This window comes from Linepithema humile, chromosome 8 (assembly GCF_040581485.1).
Source record: "Linepithema humile isolate Giens D197 chromosome 8, Lhum_UNIL_v1.0, whole genome shotgun sequence".
NCBI classification, from domain to species: domain Eukaryota; kingdom Metazoa; phylum Arthropoda; class Insecta; order Hymenoptera; family Formicidae; genus Linepithema; species Linepithema humile.
In genome coordinates this window covers 11,015,621-11,034,259 of record NC_090135.1, presented here as the reverse complement: position 1 = coordinate 11,034,259, position 18,639 = coordinate 11,015,621, and the positions used below count along the sequence as shown (strand labels likewise).

Here is an 18,639-nt window from a genome sequence, read left to right as displayed (position 1 = left end):
ATTTTGGCACGCTGTAACTCAGCGAAAAATTGACGTAGCGACATGAGACAAAAACGGATGCACATACTCTTATCATGACACGCATATACGCAGATAATAAATGTTGTAAATTATATTTCTTTTAATGGCATACTTTATTATAACAATCATTATACCTTTATGTTGATTTCTTCACTCAAAAAAATATTTCGCTGATGTAGTTAGATTTCTAGATATCACAACAAGAATGTATCGCTATTTTTCGTATCTGTGAAAACATTGTTTGTCACATATAGAATTTATAGCAGTAATATTCTAGCAATAGCTTCTGAAAAATTTAAGTACCATTGCTAAATGTTATTCACATTGCATGATCTAACACGTGATTGATCTTATATAGATAGGCGCTTTAGAGAAACTTTCTTTTTAAAGTTCACAAACAATACAGATATATATTCTGTTTCTGTCATCTAAACTGATTAAGTAATTACATATGCAATATCACAACAGTTGCTAATCATTTATCTATTTTAGTTAATTTTTTACACCTAGAAAATTTTAGCTATTATTGCAAGATCATTTTTTTGAGTGTTTGACACTGAGGATAGCTTGATGACAAGCTGAAGTGTTTGTGATATGATGTTTTAATAATAGAATGCAATTGTTGCACACTAATATCTAGTGTTTGCCTCCTTAAGCTCTTATAATTTTATTTTGTGATTATTCAATCGGCAGAGCCTTTTAAACTTTATTTTAAAGTTTAAAATTGAAAAGCTTGTAAAAAATTTCGGAAACTTGATCGAAATCGTAAAATAACTACCCAGCCATGTCTAAAGTTAGGAGTAAAGTGTATTAGGGATGAATCGTAAAAATGCTTGTTCTACATTTTTTGTTTCTCCCCGCGAGAGGACAAAAAAGAAACGACCGATACAGTACGCTCATAGATTTCACGGTACAGCTGCGACGAGGCGGTTGTAAACGATAAATCCTCGCCGCGGTTGCAGCGGAAACGCGCGGATGTGTATCCTGCGGGAGTAAGAATTCACGGCGCAACAGCGAATCGTAATGATTCGTGCGCGATAGCTTTTTTTAACTTGCAGCGTGGTGTTATCGGTAATGAGTTTAGGGAAGAATGACGTCAGCATTTCTGGACAAAAATAAAAAAAGATTAGATATATAAAATACTTTACATAACTTCGCAAAAAATAGGAAATATTTTTTTAACAGTTTTTTTAATTTGTTGCCTGCCGTTACAGCGGTTTGAAGATCGATCAATTTTAAGCGCAGAACGTCTTATCGCAACTAAGCAGTGTAGACGAATGGGACTGAGTGCGCGCCATTAATGCGGCATCGTGCGTCTGTAGATAATTAATTTACATTATACTTTTGTAATTTAATAACTTTTTATTACTTTTTATGATTTAACTGGTTTATTTAATTTTAATTTTTATATTATTTCAATTTCAATTTTGTATGTTAAAAATCGCAGATTTCAAGTTTTCGAAACTGATTTGATTCTTTTCTCATACATTTGTTTCCAAATAACAGCTAAACAATTTCAGCAACATCCTAATTGTCTGGCGAGTATGTCGCATATTCGGTTTGGAATCGCCGGTTACACGCAGTATCGCGCCGCGTTTGCTGCGCTGCGACGCATAAACGCAGCGCACGAAATACGGCAGACTCATTCAGCGCTTCTCAATTCAGCGTGTAATACTAAATAGCAAAACAAGTCGGTGATTTTGCGGAAATCAATAAACCCGTTGAAAGATGCATGACAAATTTAATCACGCGAGTCTTCCGCAGTATCGAACGTTCTGCTATAAAGATTTTTAATTAAATTCGATATTCTTAGATCGTTAGATCCTGAAACTTCGAGGCGCCGATCCTCAGCTTTAAGAGTATTCCAAGAGAGATAAAATCCATTTTATTCAAATATGTTTGTTAATTATTTATTTTATCTGAGCGAGAACAAGTTGCGGGAGCAATATGTTGGTTTCAAACGCTTGCAGTTTTTTAAAGCTACTAATCTTGAACTTAATTCTGAAACATCTCCCGTCTGAATGCAGGCTGCTGCGCGATTTGAGTATCACTGTGCTACATTGAGACCGCATTCTTACTCCGGGCCACTCGGCGCGGCGTTTTGAAGACTGCATTTAGAGCGGCGACGCCGTGCAAGGAGATAACGCGCATGAAGAGCTGTCGGCCCGACCGGCGATTACGCTGAATAAAATGTCTGATTTGTGCTGCACTGCCACCGATTCCCGATCCCGTGCTCGAGGCGGCACGATGACCAACATTCCGTGCCGCGTTTATGGGCCTTCCATGTCGATCACGGATGATCGCTGCGGATGATCGTTACCCTTCTTCTCCTTCTCGCATAAAAAAAAAAAATACAGAAGGAAAGAGAAAAGGGAAAGGAGGGGAAATGAGGAAGAGAGGAAGGCAGATACGTCGGCGAAGATGGGAAAAACGCGCGACTGCTGTTTATGGGATACTTAATAAGAAGTGTTATCGTCCAGCGGTGAAGTTAGATACAGTGACGACGAGGCACTCGCGTTGATAACTGCCACGGCTGTCATCGGGTATTAAGATGAAAAATATAACGGGGCTCCAAAGAAATCGACGAGTTACGGTATGATTTACGCTCTTGACTGGCCGGTCTGTAGCAAATAATACAGACACTGTAAAAAATTCGATAAGTTTAAACAAATAATAGATAATAGATTTACACTCACCTCTTTATCATTTAATCTCTCTACATGCCAAACGTATTGAAAATTGTACTTTTCTCACCGGTTCTATTTAAAAACGAGATGATAAACGAATCAAAACTGTTTTTACATAATTGTTCTTTACTTTTTAATTTTTCATAATAATTTTATACATAGCTCAAGCGCTGATATTAAGAATATTAAGTTCATAATTTTATTTGCAATTGTACATTTCAGTCATTAAAAGGTCAATTTTTTATAATTACATGTTTAGATATTACTTTGCTTAATATCTAAGTAAAATTTCTACAAAATTAATTTAGCACAACTAATACTTTATAATAAAACCTTATAATAAAAAATTAATTTGTTGCATCTCCAGGGATGTCACTTTCCATACTTTCCACGTCGCTTTTTTGTACGGGCAAGTAAGTAGGCTTGCGGAATCCAAAAAAGCCGAAAATACGTGATTCCAGTGTGAGTCGGCGCGTAAAAGTTAGGGCGCACAGGTAACGGGGGCATCAAACTCTTAGGGCCCGGACGGCGGACCGCTGCAGGGGGTCCAGTCATGCTGACATGTTTATCACACTCGTTCCCCGGACTCGTGCCATGCGTTATGCGAGCTTTGTGTTATACCAGAATGCGAGAGCGAGAGAGAAAGAGAGCCCGAGAGGTTTCACGTTACTGGCGACACAATGACGCTGTACGTGTCTCTTAACATTTCTCATCTCCGGATGCACTGACAGGAGAATGCTGCGCGTAGGATCTCGGCCGATAGCAGAATCTAGCGCGGACGTATCGCATGGATACGACGATCTCGGGAATCTAAGGATTCATAACAATTTGAAGGATCAAAAATATCTCAAAACTAAATTGGAAGGAATATATTGTGATTTTTTTTTCGTACTCTTTAAGTTTTTTACATCGCAATTTTGTCGTGTTTTTTTTCACGCGACGATATAAAATTTTTCTCCGCGACTCCTCGAATACCTAACAGCTGTAAAAAAATTTTGTTTGCAATTTACAAGTATTTAAATCTCTTACTTTTATTTCTTCTTTTTGATTTGTTTTGCAAAACACATGTTAGAGAAGCCGGATAAAAGTACCGTGCTAAAATCGTTCGCATAGAGAGACTTCGCAATAACGAGGCGAGACGGGTTGCGCAATCGCGTTAAGATCTGTCGATTGTGTGTGTTCCTCCGCGTTCGCGTGTCCCTGTCCCTCGGGTGCAACAAATAAAACGTTTTATTATTCATTTTCTGGTTATCAGCGTCGACTATCTATATTCCAGCCGCGATACTACCCAACGTCTACCCTTCGCCTCGCTAACTGATTCCGCTCCTTCTCACTAGTTCCTCCTTCAATGTTGTCTCGTTCCTCTTTGTCGATCGACCAGTGTAAAAGGATAATGCTCGTAGTAATGCTCGTACAGAAATGAGTGGAATTAAATCAACAAAATATTACATCGCATAATGTTTGAATGTATTTGAAAGATGTTGTTAATTTCACGATAAAGCGATTGTGATAATAATATCTATACTTAATGTATAGAATGTGTCAAAGGTGCTATTGTTAATTATCTGCTCTTCACGGTCGGAATTCTCTCAAAACACGACTATCTGTATTATCTAGATGCGCGACAATATTTCAGTCAATGATCCGTGACGCGAAAGACGACGCAGATAAGTTTTGACAGCGATCCGAGATAATCGCCTGCCTTTATAAAGCTTGTACACGTACAGAAGATTCGAGAAGAATCGATTCTTATTTGTCATTGTGTGTGTCCAGTTCAATAAAATTATTTATTGTCAGTTCATTTCTCTTCACGAAAGCTAAATGTATTCTATATTATTAAGAAATAGCGAAATTATATTTGTACGAGGACAAATAACTGTCAGAGTGCGTTTTAACAAAAGTATTTAAACGTATAAAATATTAAAATATTCTGCATTTTAATACGAATATTCAACATTAAATTTAAAGCAATAAAAACTGTTATTGAGAAATAAAAATAGAGAGTGATATAATACACAATTCAAAGCAATAATTCGGAGCATCTTGTAAAAAAAAGTCAACGTTGATATAATGCCATATCTGAAAATAAATCAAGTTAAATGCATACACATAATAATTTTTTACGCAATCAGTCATTCATATCTATTAATTTTTGCAATCAGTACATCAATTGCATTTAACGCAGTTTAAATAATTCAAAAAATACTTGTTTTTCTTGATATAATCATATCATTTTTTTAATATAGCCATAATTTGAGAATAATTTTATTTGATACATACAAATAGTACATCATTTATGCATTATTTTTCACGAAACCGTATATTCGTATAAAAGATACGCTGTAACATCTCTTTCGCTGAAATGTTATTACCATACATACTCGGCACGAGATATTATCACGTGTTTTGAATAGGTAGCTAGATTTGACGACCTATCAATATTTACATTTGAATGGAGAACCGTGCGAACTCTTTCTTGCGTCCTTTTATACTTTTCGACGGAAAGATTCTTGTATCGCGTTCAGTTACACGCGTGTAGTCACTTCAAACGGACACAATGTTACCAAGTATTGTAACTAAAAAGCATTTATGGAAATATTTTATAAAACTGCCGGACTTTAAAGCACAGTGCAAGTTTTGTGAAAAGAAATATTATTATATAAGCTTCGAAAATTTGAAAAAACACATAAAAGTATGTCATAGAAAAATTTTTATATACGAAGATAAGAGAAAACTAATAAAACGGTCGTGGATGTATTTCAAGTATTTAAACAAATTATATTCACAATGTATTATCTGTGACGCAGAGATTCTGTCCACATTAGAATCTGTAAAAAATCATTTGCGTTCGCATTCTAAAGAACAACGGGAGAAGCATAAACTTCGAAGTTGGCCACGGAAATATTGCACACAAAGAGATGATTTTCATGTACAGTGCAATATTTGTTACAACAACTTTTCTCTTTGTATTCATTCTAGTTTAAGTCGTCATGTAATAAAGACACATTCGGATAAAGTGAAAAATACGCAAGAAACGCATGACACAGTTTGTTCGTCCGAACGCGTTTCATCACTTGAAACGGACACACCGTCTATGTCACTAAATATTGCAACTAAAAAGCATCTGTGGAAATATTATGTGCAACTGCCGGATTTTGAAGCACAGTGCAAGTTTTGCGAAAGTAAATATATTTATATAGACGCGAAAAACTTTAAAAGACATGTAGCAAGAAAGCATAGCAAAATTTGGAAGTACGAAGAAAAGAAAAAACTAATAAAAGGGCCATGGATGTATTTCAAGTATTCAAACAAATTATATTCACAATGTATTATTTGTGATGGAAATGTTCTGTCTACATCTGAATCTGTAAAAAATCACTTGAGTTTGCATTCTGAAGAACAATGGAAGAATTGTATACCTTGCAATTGGGCACGAAAATATTTGACGAAAAGCGGTGATTTTGAGGTAGAATGTAATATTTGTCAGAACGACTTTTCTCTTTCTATTCATTCTAGTCTGGATCATCATATAAAAAAGACACATTTGGACAAATTGAAAAATATGCAAGAAAGACGTGGCACAGTTGTTTCATCAGAATGCGTTTCTTCGCTTGAAATGGACGCAACGTCTATATTACCAAAAGATTGTTATGTATTGTTAACGAGATGTCCACCTTATAATCTTTACATATGAAAAAATGCATAAAAAAATTTTTTATCTCGAAGAAAAAGTACATTTCACATCATTCGCGTAAAATGCATTATTTGTGATGAGAACATTTTATTTTTATCTAAAAATTTAGATCACTTACGCTCGCATTCTAAGGAACAGTTAAGAAAACATACATTTCAGAGTTGATTATTGTATTAAAAATATTATACCAAAGATAATGATTTTGATGTAGACTGTAACATTTGTCACAAAAACATATTCGTTGCAATTGAAACTCATTTCAACAACATATTAAAGATGAACATCATTTGGCAAGCCAACTAAACTGAATTAAAAAATATCCGTAAGTTTTATTACATTACTATTAATTTTATTATGTATAATTAAATTTCATCATTTTCAAATTGCATTGAAATTATTCATTATGTGCGTGTGCGTGTAATGATTAGAGAAAAATCAACAATTAATTTTTTTTTTTTAAATATTATGAATGTTTATACAGATTTATTCAGAAGTTGACAATACGATGATAACGGCGTTTATATAGCATTACAGCCAGCAATAATGACAGTCCTGATTTTGTAGATTTTAGTTTATTAAAAGATAGAGATAGGAAAAGTAATTAAAGTACATAGCTCTGTATTATTAATATTGATTTATGTCTTCTATAATAACTTCTATAAAAGTTTCCGATTGTAATAACTTATAAAGTTATAAACATGATTATAAATTATCTATGTTTTATAGAAAATTAAGTCATATTTTTAAAATTTATTAAATATATTTATAAATTTGATTTATGTATCATGTTTTGAATTTATGAATTAAGTACGTTCACAAATTTATTAAGTCAAACGATTTAATGAAATAATCGTCGACATTTTTGTAAAGACAAAAATATCGACAATTTATTTAACAATATAATTTTAAATATTTCTATATAATTTTTTATATATATTTTGTTTATATATTTTTGTTGTTTTTTTGTACTTTATATAATATAAATTTATTATTATAACTTCTATAAAAGTCTCCGATTGTAATACATTAATTCTCGGTGAAATATATCAATTTAAATTTTGTAATTGTATTTGTTTGAGAAATTTTTATGTAATACATAATGCATTCGTCGTAATACAAATAAATTCATCATAGAAGTGTGTGTCATTTTATTATTTAAAGATTTAAAAAAAAACGCTTAGTTTTAATCGCTTTTTGCAAAGTATACGGCCACTTTAACAACTTAATAGCGATGTTCTTGGCTTACAATACTGGCGCCTCTTTTTGGAATAATCTTAAGAAAACAGAAAGTGTAATAGAAAAGCATTCCTTTCTTATTCTTCTTTTTCTAAAAAATTAGTAGGGCGCTTCGCGTTTGCTCGTGCCTAAATATTTTCTTAGGACATAAAACTCTTGAGATTTAGTAAAGGAGGCAATGACAGAGTAAACATAAAATTATTCTTTTATTCGACGAGATACCAAATTCGGAGCAGGTAGAAATTTCGCAGACAGTTCTACACATGTAACCCAAAATACATTTTTTTTCTGACTCGTCAATGGGCATAGTTAAAAAATAAATTTAAACCTGAATTTTTATTAATTTAAAAAACAATTTTTTATTACTTATTATTTTTTATATTTTTAAATTATAAGACATTTTAAAAATATAGAAAAAAGCGAGAAAGTGATTGAAAGTAATCGATGAAATCTGATTTTCATAAATGAAAATTTATAACTTTAGTCACGAAACAAATCTAGTCTATTTTTTTTTATTAAATTAATACTTTAAATTATTACTTGATCTGGTTGATGGATTAAAACTTTTTGCTGCAATATAATCTCATTTTGTAGAAGAGACAGACATGAAACCAGCAAAATATTTTTGTGGGCATCTAGCAAAAGTGTACTGTTATGAAATTTTCTCTTCGGAAAAAATTACTTCCGGTATTTCCAATATATTAATTCCTATAATCGTCCATTTAGCGATCTCTTCTGGTATCTTCTCTCGGATCGTAAAATCGTGCCTGTTTGTATAAAGTAATCTGTGGAATACGTGTGCATGAACTATTGAACGATCCTATATGCGGCTTTAGTGCGCGATTCCTTATCTATGCGGTCTCCGCGATACACCTCGCTGGAAATATGCATGCGTTGATGTTTAATGGTTTTCAGGCAACGGCGGGAGAGAGAAGAAAAAAAAAAAGGAGAAAAGGTAGAAAGAAAGGTCGGTTGTTAAAGAAGATTTCCCTGCGATATATCTTCATTTACGCGCGGTAAATAACTTACGTAGCGCGTATCGTGTCACACTCTCGAAAAAAAATTGTGTCACCGCGACGGTCGGCTTACTTTTTCATCGCTTTTCCATGCCGTCGAATGTTGTCGAGGACTTTTCGACAAAATGACAGGCAGCGGAGACAATTTTTATCTTATTTGCATAGTTAGATTCTCGACGTTTATGTGTAAATTACAATAATTCACGCATAGATATATTATATCTATTTATATTAAACTATGCATCATCTATACAAGGCAAAGTAACTCAAGGATTATAATTTCATATGTTTGTTGAATTTTTGTGAATAACAAAAATATATATTTCTGTGGCTTAGCCACTCGCGCCCTGATATTTTTTCTCTCTTTCTTTTTCTCCAATAATTCCTATATGTAAGTTAATGTTTCTCGATATGAGAACAATATACTTATAATTTCGTACACATTAGGTATCTCGATGTGAGATGTACAATCTAACTATCTCTTGTAGACTAATTTATTAAATAATTCTTTATGAAAATAAATTAAAAATTTGGCACTAACATCCTGCGACGGCTCTCGATGCCATTCTATTATATTTGAAAAATATATATTTTATTTCAAAGACAATAACATTTTTTGCAACTTGTACGTATTATGCGATTGCATTTAATGCAGCGTTTGTATTTTTACGTTAATTTTCTAAAAATATATTAATATAAAATTTTATGCTGAACAATATTATATTAAAACATATGTTAGCACTATATGTTATTATCGTAATACTTTTCACATCGTTTTATGAAAGTATAAAATACACCAGCATCAGCTCGGAAAGAAGGAGGGCGGGCGAAGAAGGAAAAGGAAGGACGCGTCTGCAGGAGAGTAAGAGGCATCGAGTCGTTCAAGTCACATCACTACCGGCCGCTTGATAAGGCCGATAAAGCGCATAAAGAATGCTTGTCCCCGCGCTTTCCCTCCGCTTCCCCCCTCTCGTTGGTATCTTAATGTCCGTGCGGCCGACCTGTCTCCCTCTCGCTCTCTTACTGTTAATCTTCCTCCCCCCTCGTCCTCGACCCTCCCACTCCCGGCCGCCCTTTTCCTTCGCCTCGCCTCGTCGATGCCATAAATTATGCGACTGCACCGTGCGCGCAGCTGCGCCGATGCCTCTCCGACGATTCCTCTCGTTCCTCTCCCGGTGTCGTACCGGTGGTCCAGGATTGCCCCGGCCTCGAGAAAATCGACGCCGAACCGGATTAGAGGTGAAGATTAGAGTCGGATTAGAGGCGGATGAGCTGAGAGTTTGGATATGAGATACGATAGACCGCGGAATTTAATGCCACAAACCGGACCGCTATCACGCTATAATTTAAAGCGCTTTGTTCTTTCGGGTGGAACACAAAGCACCACCACACTGCATTTCCCTGTATGTGAGTTGTCAATAAGAAAGCTGTGAATGCACGATTTGCATTTTCGAAGAAGCAATTTAAAGGCAGGAAATTGATGAAAATAAAAACATTTTTATAGAATGCGATCAAATCGCGATACAGGTAGAAATAATTAATTGCTCGCGCAGAGCACACAAACATACAAAATTAGCTTCCCTAAACAAAATTTATTTCAGCTGAATCCAATATAATAATCCTTATAAATAAATCGAGCGTTGATCAATTTCTATATAACTGAAAACATCTAAATTCAGATATCTCTTCCGGTATTCTTTTTCAATGTATTTCAATTCAGAAAAGGATAGCAAGATGAAGATATAAACAAACACAATAGGTGCAGGATTATTCGAGCCTTTTGTAACACAAAAATTTGATGACAGGTTTTTCATGTGTTACACGCGTGAAAACGCACACACTTGACCGGGTTTTTCATGGATGACAGGTGTTATAATGCCACCGTGAAAAGTTGAGGCAGCTGCTATTTTATTGGAGGTCAGCGATGCGTCGAGGAACATTTTACGATACGTGTGGTTGAGCAATGGATCTGAATGAGTTCCCAGTTATACTCATTTATAGTTCAATCGTTCAATCCTCGGGATCACGCTACATATTTGTTGAGTTCAGGATAAAAACCATAAACCCTCGGTTAGGAATGCGTCAATTGTAAAACAAACGACTTTATGGTTGGAAACGCGCGTAGAAATTTTTTTCCACTTTTCTTTCGTGGATTATTATAATTTTGCGAGTCATGGAAAAAGAAGAATTTTTGTCGGAGTTAAAATTCGAAAAACAACGATAAAAAAAACTTTCAGAAAAATTTACTGCAAAGATTCACTGTGAAGATTCATGAGAATATGTCAATTTAATACTATAACACCATATTGTGTTGTTTTTATGATTATAATAAAATTATAATTTTGTTGTTTGGAAATCTTGCGAGATAAGAAAAACAAGAATGCAGAAAGTTGAAAATTAAATAATTAATTAATTTTAATTAAAACTTGAAAAATTTAATTAAGTTGACATAAAAATTATTAGGTTTACTTAACGCAACGCTTATGATAAAAAATATTGATGCAATTTTGTGTGTTCGGTGTAATTGAAAACTGCTTGTTGCATAAATTAAATTATCTTGATTGTATAAATCTTGTCTTAAAGATGATAATTCGGTTGAAAAATGAACGAGCAAACAGAAATATCATTGGGAAGATATCGTTGATGTTTGCGCATGTTTTCGTCGGCGTTCGCACGCATTCACGTAATGCTCGGTCGAGTGCATCGAACGCACCGCTGCAACCGCTGCGTCGACGATGATGCACTCCGCCGCGCAAAGATGCGTCGGGTAGAAGCGCGGCGCAGCGTCACCCTCTTCACTCTCTCGAGGGGCTGCGCGCCGACTTGGCGTCTGATTGATATACGGACTGTTAAGTGTTTGCAATAACCGACGTTTATATCCACCTCCAATACACCCAGCCATAAATAACTGGCCACTTCGAGGTTTGCCCGCGAAAGCCCGAAGCTTCGAGAGATCGAACAAGACGCACCGGTGCGGACGTCGGGTTTTCGGCTGCATTTGCAAGTCAACACTAGATCATGGAAATAAAAATAAAGCGGACGCTTTGAACGTAAAACTAAATTTTAAATCGTTAAAGATATAGATTTTTTGTAACTGTATTTTAAGTTAAATTCTTCAATTTTTAAAGATCTTTAAACTTTTAATTTTTTAACTTCTAGAATTTTTAATTAACAATCTTGGTTACTATTTAATTCATGAAATTTTGAATTTTTGAGATTGGCGAGAAAGTGCTGTAAATAAATTTGAAAATTCGAGAGATGGAAAATAAGCAATGACAGCTGGATCTAAGGATCACAGGTGGGCGGAAAAACCTTTTCGAGGCTCGAAAAGGCACAAAAGGGCGTGACGACACGTTGAAGCTGAACACGTTGAAGGTAAACGGATGATTTCACACAAATTAAGCAAAGTACGGCCGCTCTCATTTAAAAGAGTTTACAGTTTAACGAGAAAGCAATAAGCTCGCACGCCATTTTAAGAAATCTAAAAGGATCGCTTACTGAATAAATGTTTCCGCTTTATCGATTAAATATAAAAGACGGAATTTGCATATACCAAATCACTTTGTGTATTATTGTATATATTCTAACATAAGTAAAAATTTATAAATAATTATAAACGATTCTAAAATTTCAAGTCTTTGAAAAAAATCTATGTTACAGTTTTCAAATAATTTCAATTTCTATAGATACCAAGTTTCAAAGATTAAATAGTCATAAATTTTAAAAGATCAAAGAATTATTTTAAAAATTGCAATTTTTACAATAATCTAGAAGTGCAAAGTTTTACAACTCTCTTCTCTCTGTAAAAATTTAGGTATTTTGTGAAATAATTTGTATAGAATTGCAGTTTTTTTTACAGTGCAGTTAATCAAATTTCAAAATTCAAACATGTCTCTCGAAAATCTAACCAGACTATGTCATGTCCCGGTATTAACACATTTTTTATGATAGGCGCAAAAGTGAGCGGCTTACGGTGCTGGGGTTGGGTTAACTAATTTGATGTTTTATCAATCACGAGCTGCCACGGCGGTTTCATTGCGCCGGGGCTTTTTCTGGCATGATGGATGAATCCTGGAAGTCTGTAACATGAAACGGGATGGGGCGCAGGACACACGCACGGGCTGATCGCATTGTTTATGAGATTTTTATGGAGGCAAAATGTTGAGGGAAACACGCACCCCCGCGACAAGCCGGATGATAGAATGTCCTGGTTTTTTTTCACGTAAGCGCTCCATAATTGGTCGCAATCTTATCGAAGTTGCTGGAAGAATTATCGCTATAAATGAATAATTAAGAATTGTGCTATTTTTAAAAATGTCAAGACTCCGATAATCTTCAAATTATAAGCGATTGAAAAAGGAAGGCTTCTCGTGAATTAAACTTTAAAGAACTTAATTACAAATTTAGTTAATTTTAGATAAAATCTGTTTTTATAAGAAGTTAATTTAATTTAAATTTAGTTTAAAAATATATAATATTTAAAAAATTAGAAAGCTGCAATAATAAATAATAAATTTTTTATACTTTTACTAAGAAAAATTGACATTAAATTAATAATCTGTCATTTATTTTAGAACTTTTTTTTAATTTTATTAGACATCAGCGCTACTCGCAACCTTCGTTCTTTTAGAGTTATAAAAAAAGATATATTGTAACTATAGCTTTAATAAAAATAACAACTGTCAAAGTAGGCAACTTTTGCAATGATAACCGCTTGATAGCACAAAATAACGTACAATGCGTATCAAGATAATTAATAAATATTTTGAAAAAAAGGCAAGAATTAAAATTTTTTATACTTTTTTTTAGGATAGATGATTTGATATGAGTTCCATACACTATCGCTCAAAAAGAGTGTCATCTATAATTTTTAAATAAAATCTAAAATTAAATGCAACTTATTTTATTAAAAATATTGTTGTTAGTATTTTTGTGCCTCTCCGACAATCATTTTTTACAAATAGCTATATATTCAAAAAAATCGAGGGTAGGTCGAGCTCAGAATATTGCCGCGTTTCCCACAATAATAGCGCACGTGAGCTCATGGCGGGGCGTAGAGCTCACTTTTTTACGAGTATCCCTTACACGTCAGATCGGCTCTCGTCAACGTGTCGTGTTACTTTACACGGTGGATTTCATCGTCAAGCAGCTTGCGTTACACAAAGAAAGACGCTTTACACACTTTTACCCTTTTATTTCTGTTTTATCGATTTTTGCCCATTATTAAATTTATTACCGGCAAATTATTTACCGTTCATTAACAACTGAAACATTTTATTAATAACAGATACGGTTTGCACTATTTATCTTGTTCTGCAAAATTTACATTAGCTACATTGAATTCTAGAAAAGTAAAACTTCAAATGTTAAAAATGTGTGTAATTAAACTCGTACTTTTATTTTATCGATGAGAAAAAGAGTTGTTAATCTATTTAAAAAATTTTTACTAAATATATGATTGAAATGACGCAACGTGAATAATTAAAAGAAATACTCTGACTACAACATTGATGATAATTCCCACGTTGTTGGTCTTGTCGAAAAATGAAAATGTTTGATACGAAGGGAGGACATTCGGATTTCACGATAAGCGGACTTTGGAAGAAAATCTGAAATAATAGGCGATCAGAGCCGGCAATTGGCCCGTGCCGAATTTCAAAGCCGGCGGAAACGTGACGCACGCTTCGTAGTCGCGCCATAGTTACGCACGAAGGTCCTCGGATCCAACTTGCCTTGAATCTCGCTTAATTAATAGCCTTATAGGATCGCGTTGTAGGACCCTCTTTTGCCCTCGGCAACTAGGACCAGTCGGCAAAAGGGCACGTGCGAGCCACGTGTCAGTAAGAGGATATCCGTCTGCGCCGTCCTAAGAGAACGCTCTCGATGCAAGGGAGAGGCAGAGAGAAAGAGAGGAATCGTCACCGTCACTATGAATCTCAGGTGCCTTTTCCTTCATAGTCAAATAAACTTCTATAATAGATTTGCCTTTAACAGACTTTTGTTCAAAGAGGATTCTCAACTTATCAAATTTTTATCACCTTGGGATTTTGAACAACAGATAGAATATGTTCAAATCTTAAGATTTCAAAGTATCTTTAAAGATATCCTCATATATCTTTCTCTGAAATGTTAAAAAAAATGCTTTTAAAATGCTTCTAAAAATTAGAAAATTCACTCCTCAAATATCTCGACAGAGTTTTTTAGATTATTCAAAATTTTTACAGAGATTCTAAAGTTTGCTTAGAGAAATTCGCATTACAAAACTTTTGAGAATGTTTTTATTTTCTCTATGATTTCCAAATTCTCGTAGAGAAAGTCTCTGAAAAAATGTTTTCTTATTTTTCTTTTCTATAGTTTCAAAACTTCTTGAGTTTCCTCTAGAATTTTTCAAGTCCTCTGGATATTCTCGAGTTTTTTCATCCTCGACTCCTCAACGGAGCGAGAGCGCTTGCAAAAAAAGAACCTGAGACATCGCGCATACTAATTTCTCTGCAAACTGCCGGTCGGCGCGTCGAGTCCGCGGTGCCGCGAGTGGTTCGACAAGATTTTCATTTTTTTTCGCCGCCGTTTCGTTCGAAGCCCTCTCGCGCGCACGGCGAACGGCAAAAGCACCGCGCTTACCGCGCAGTTTATTGCGATTGCGGGATCCGGTGCATACGAATCGCTCGCATTAAGTCTCGCGAATATAGACGCGCGTGAAGTTCATTCTCGAGTAAACGCTCGCAAATAGCACGGCTGCTCCAGTGATCGTCCGAGCGAAATTTTGTATTAATCGACGCGGACGAAATGCCGCTCTTGCATCCCAGTTTTCAAATCGTTTTATTTTTGCATTTTATTTTTATGTTTCAAATAAAATCAGCCAAATATTTTTTTAACATGACTAATAAAAATTTAAAAGTCATTCTATCGCCCGAATAAATGTCGGAAATACAACATATCAAATATATCAAAAACTAAATTCAATAAAATTTGCATGTGCAAACAAAACAGGCGGGCGCTGTCGAATATGCTAAAGCTGCAGAAAAAGGGCTCCGCAGAACCATTCCGTCAGTCGGTCTAGTTCCCTCATAAAGCCTACCGTCGAGCCAGACACGTGTTACCACGGAACACGTGCCTCTTCGACAACGAATCACCCAGCTCTCATAATCCACACAGCGTTCATTGATCGGCACGCGCTGCTGCTCCACGACCTGGAAATCCCGCCAATAAAGTGACCGCGTCAGGCAAAATGAGAATCGTCGGGTGATGTATTATTACAAATAATGTGTTATGCAGTACATTGCGTCCCCTAAGTTAGAAATTCCATTTGTTTCACAATTCCGATTATTTTACACAATATTTTTAGAAAACCATTGTAGCATTAAGAACAAAATTCAGATAAAAACATCTTTTTGTAGAAATTTGTCCATATATTTCAACAATCAAGATCTCTTTCTAGACGAGTTAAAAAAAGAGCTAAAAATTGTGTACGACAGTAGCCTGTCACTTTAAAAAAAATTTATACACAAAGTATAGCTTACTTTTTTCTGAAAGCGTAATGATTTGCTATTTCTAACAATTAAACTGGCCTCTTCTATCACTACTGAATCAGCTAAACACACACCTTTCTCGCTGAGTGGAAAGCAACCGTTGTGGAAACTCAACGGGGGGCTCCGGGGCGCGCACCGATACACCGGGTTGAGGGTTAATCGACTGATCCTACGATCATCCGGCGTGCTCGAGCTAAGTCGCTTTGCCTTTCGCTCCTGAATTCCTAGGTTCGTAAAAGAGGTAGTGTCGCGAGATTCAGCAGCGGCGGCGCGTGTTACATTGCCTTGAATAAGCGTGTAATCCCCGCAGTGGTCATTCAGCAGCACGCGTTTTCGATCGGCCGACTGTTCCGGATATTCTCTGTTCGTTGTCACCACAATGGGCAAGCGGCGATTTCTTGCCGGACATTTACGAGGTCCTCGGCCATTGTGACACTGTTGTCGCCTTTGCACTCTGGAGCAATTGTATACGTGAAAGCCCCGAAATCGTACGAGATTTCATGCTCCCTAATGGTCTATTTTGCGCGTGTTAAATTGAATTATCAATGCAGAATAAAGAAAATAAATTATAAACATGCAATATAGAAAGAAAAAAAATTTAATATAATTTTAGTTTAGTTTAAATTAACTTAACATGCATATTGATTCTAAAATCATAACTAATTCTACGTTGTAATTTTACACTCATTTTCTGCAGTGTATAATACATCTAATAATTTTTTTCATTTTCTTCCTGCGTTCTTTAAAAATTCTAAAGCACTTTACGTCTTTATCTAAATTATTGATTATTTAGTATCTTATCAAAACATGTCTCTCTTGTGACATTATCGTGAATTTTACTTTATCGTGAAATTTTCGCAGTTTATCTGCAGATAAAAATTTATCTAAATGTTTCTGAAACACATAGTGATTGTTGTGAATTCCAACGTATCTAAAAATTCTATGCTCACATCTAGACCGTTTGTGCCCCGAAACGCCTCGCTGTCCGAACATTTACAAGGTCTTTCTCATTGTAACATTATTGTGGAGGCTGCGTGTAACCGGCCCGACCGCTCATTGTCGCGCGTCCAGCTTCTCCACTCGTACGGAATACGCGCGTGCTCGCGGCTTGCCCGCCGCAGACAATGGTGACAATGACCACTGGGTGGACCGTTTAGTTCACAGGCGGACCCGGGAACATTGTCAACTGGACTGGCGAAAAGCGGGTGTCCTTTCCGTAGCCCAAGGTGCGACCTTTCCAGCGTCGAGTTGCGCTCCTCGCAGGCATTGATCTTCCTGTCGAAACTCGATGTTTTCCTGTACGGGTGCGTTCGGAAGCTACACCAGAGTGAAAGTTTTTATTTATTGTCTATAGTATATATATTTATTTATTTATTGTCTATAGTATACTATTGAAGTGTTTATTGTCTACTATAGTGTCTACTATATTGTCTACTAATATTTATTGTCTATAGTATATTATAGACAATAAATAAAAACTTTCACTCTGGGTGTAGTTTCCGAACGCACCCTAAATGTATAAGAAATCTTTATAATACTTGGATATTATAATCAAATACTGAAGAGTTGCAAATTTTTTTTATGCATAGCTTTGCACGTTTGTGAATTTTTGGATTTTGAATTTTGGATATTAAATGGAAATTTTATAAGTATTTAAATACCAAATTGTCGTTTTTATATTCTTAAATTTATATAAATATTAAAATTAAAACATATGTATTGGTATGGAATTAAATGAATGAAATAGATTTTGTTAAAAGAGTATCCTTCCTTTTCCAAACATTATATTTTTCTAAAACGGTCTATTCTTTTCTGGATCTCTTTCAATCCTGGATTTTCCGAGATTCAAACTCAACTCGAATTTACGTCTTTGATTCTTTCGTCTGTGTTACTGCTCGGGACCAAAAGCGTAAAGAACGATGCAAATTCACCAGAGAGTGGACGAAAGCCCTTTCAATCGGGTGCGCGAGGATTTTAATCAGAGACAAAGCTCACAAAGCACCGACGGCTCTCGACCCGACCGCCACTTTCAACTCAGAAGCTGCTTTACGGTTTACCGCTCGCAGACTTCCGTTTATGGAATGGAATAATGCCGAAAATACCATGCGCACCATTTCCAGCGCACTATTTTGCGATGAAAAATGTTACAAAGGAATGATTTCGATATATTAATGGACGGGGGAAAAATATTTTGAAATTGACGCAATATGCATAAATACTGCAAAGTAGTTTGTGCGTAAGGTAATATAAAACTTAGTGCAATTTTTTTTTTAAGTCAACTTAAAAGCTTCAAATAACGTTCGAGGAAAATCTAAAAATCAAAATAAAATATGAAAAAATAGTTACATTATATGATGACTTAACATTAAATTCTGTTACATCTAGCTGACTCGGGCGACTACGTATGGCGATGCTGGAAGCTGGCGGGAACATCATTCTCGTAAGACTCCTCTTTA

At 35.2% G+C, this 18,639-nt stretch overlaps 1 long non-coding RNA gene across 1 annotated transcript; it reads right to left on the bottom strand.

The window, feature by feature from the left end:
* Positions 1 to 13,895: 13,895 nt before the first annotated feature.
* LOC137001757 (uncharacterized) lies at positions 13,896 to 16,396 on the bottom strand. Its single transcript, XR_010891627.1, has 2 exons — positions 16,258 to 16,396; positions 13,896 to 15,844 (listed from the first exon to the last, which is right to left on the bottom strand). It is a non-coding gene; the product is annotated as an uncharacterized lncRNA (long non-coding RNA).
* Positions 16,397 to 18,639: the final 2,243 nt, after the last annotated feature.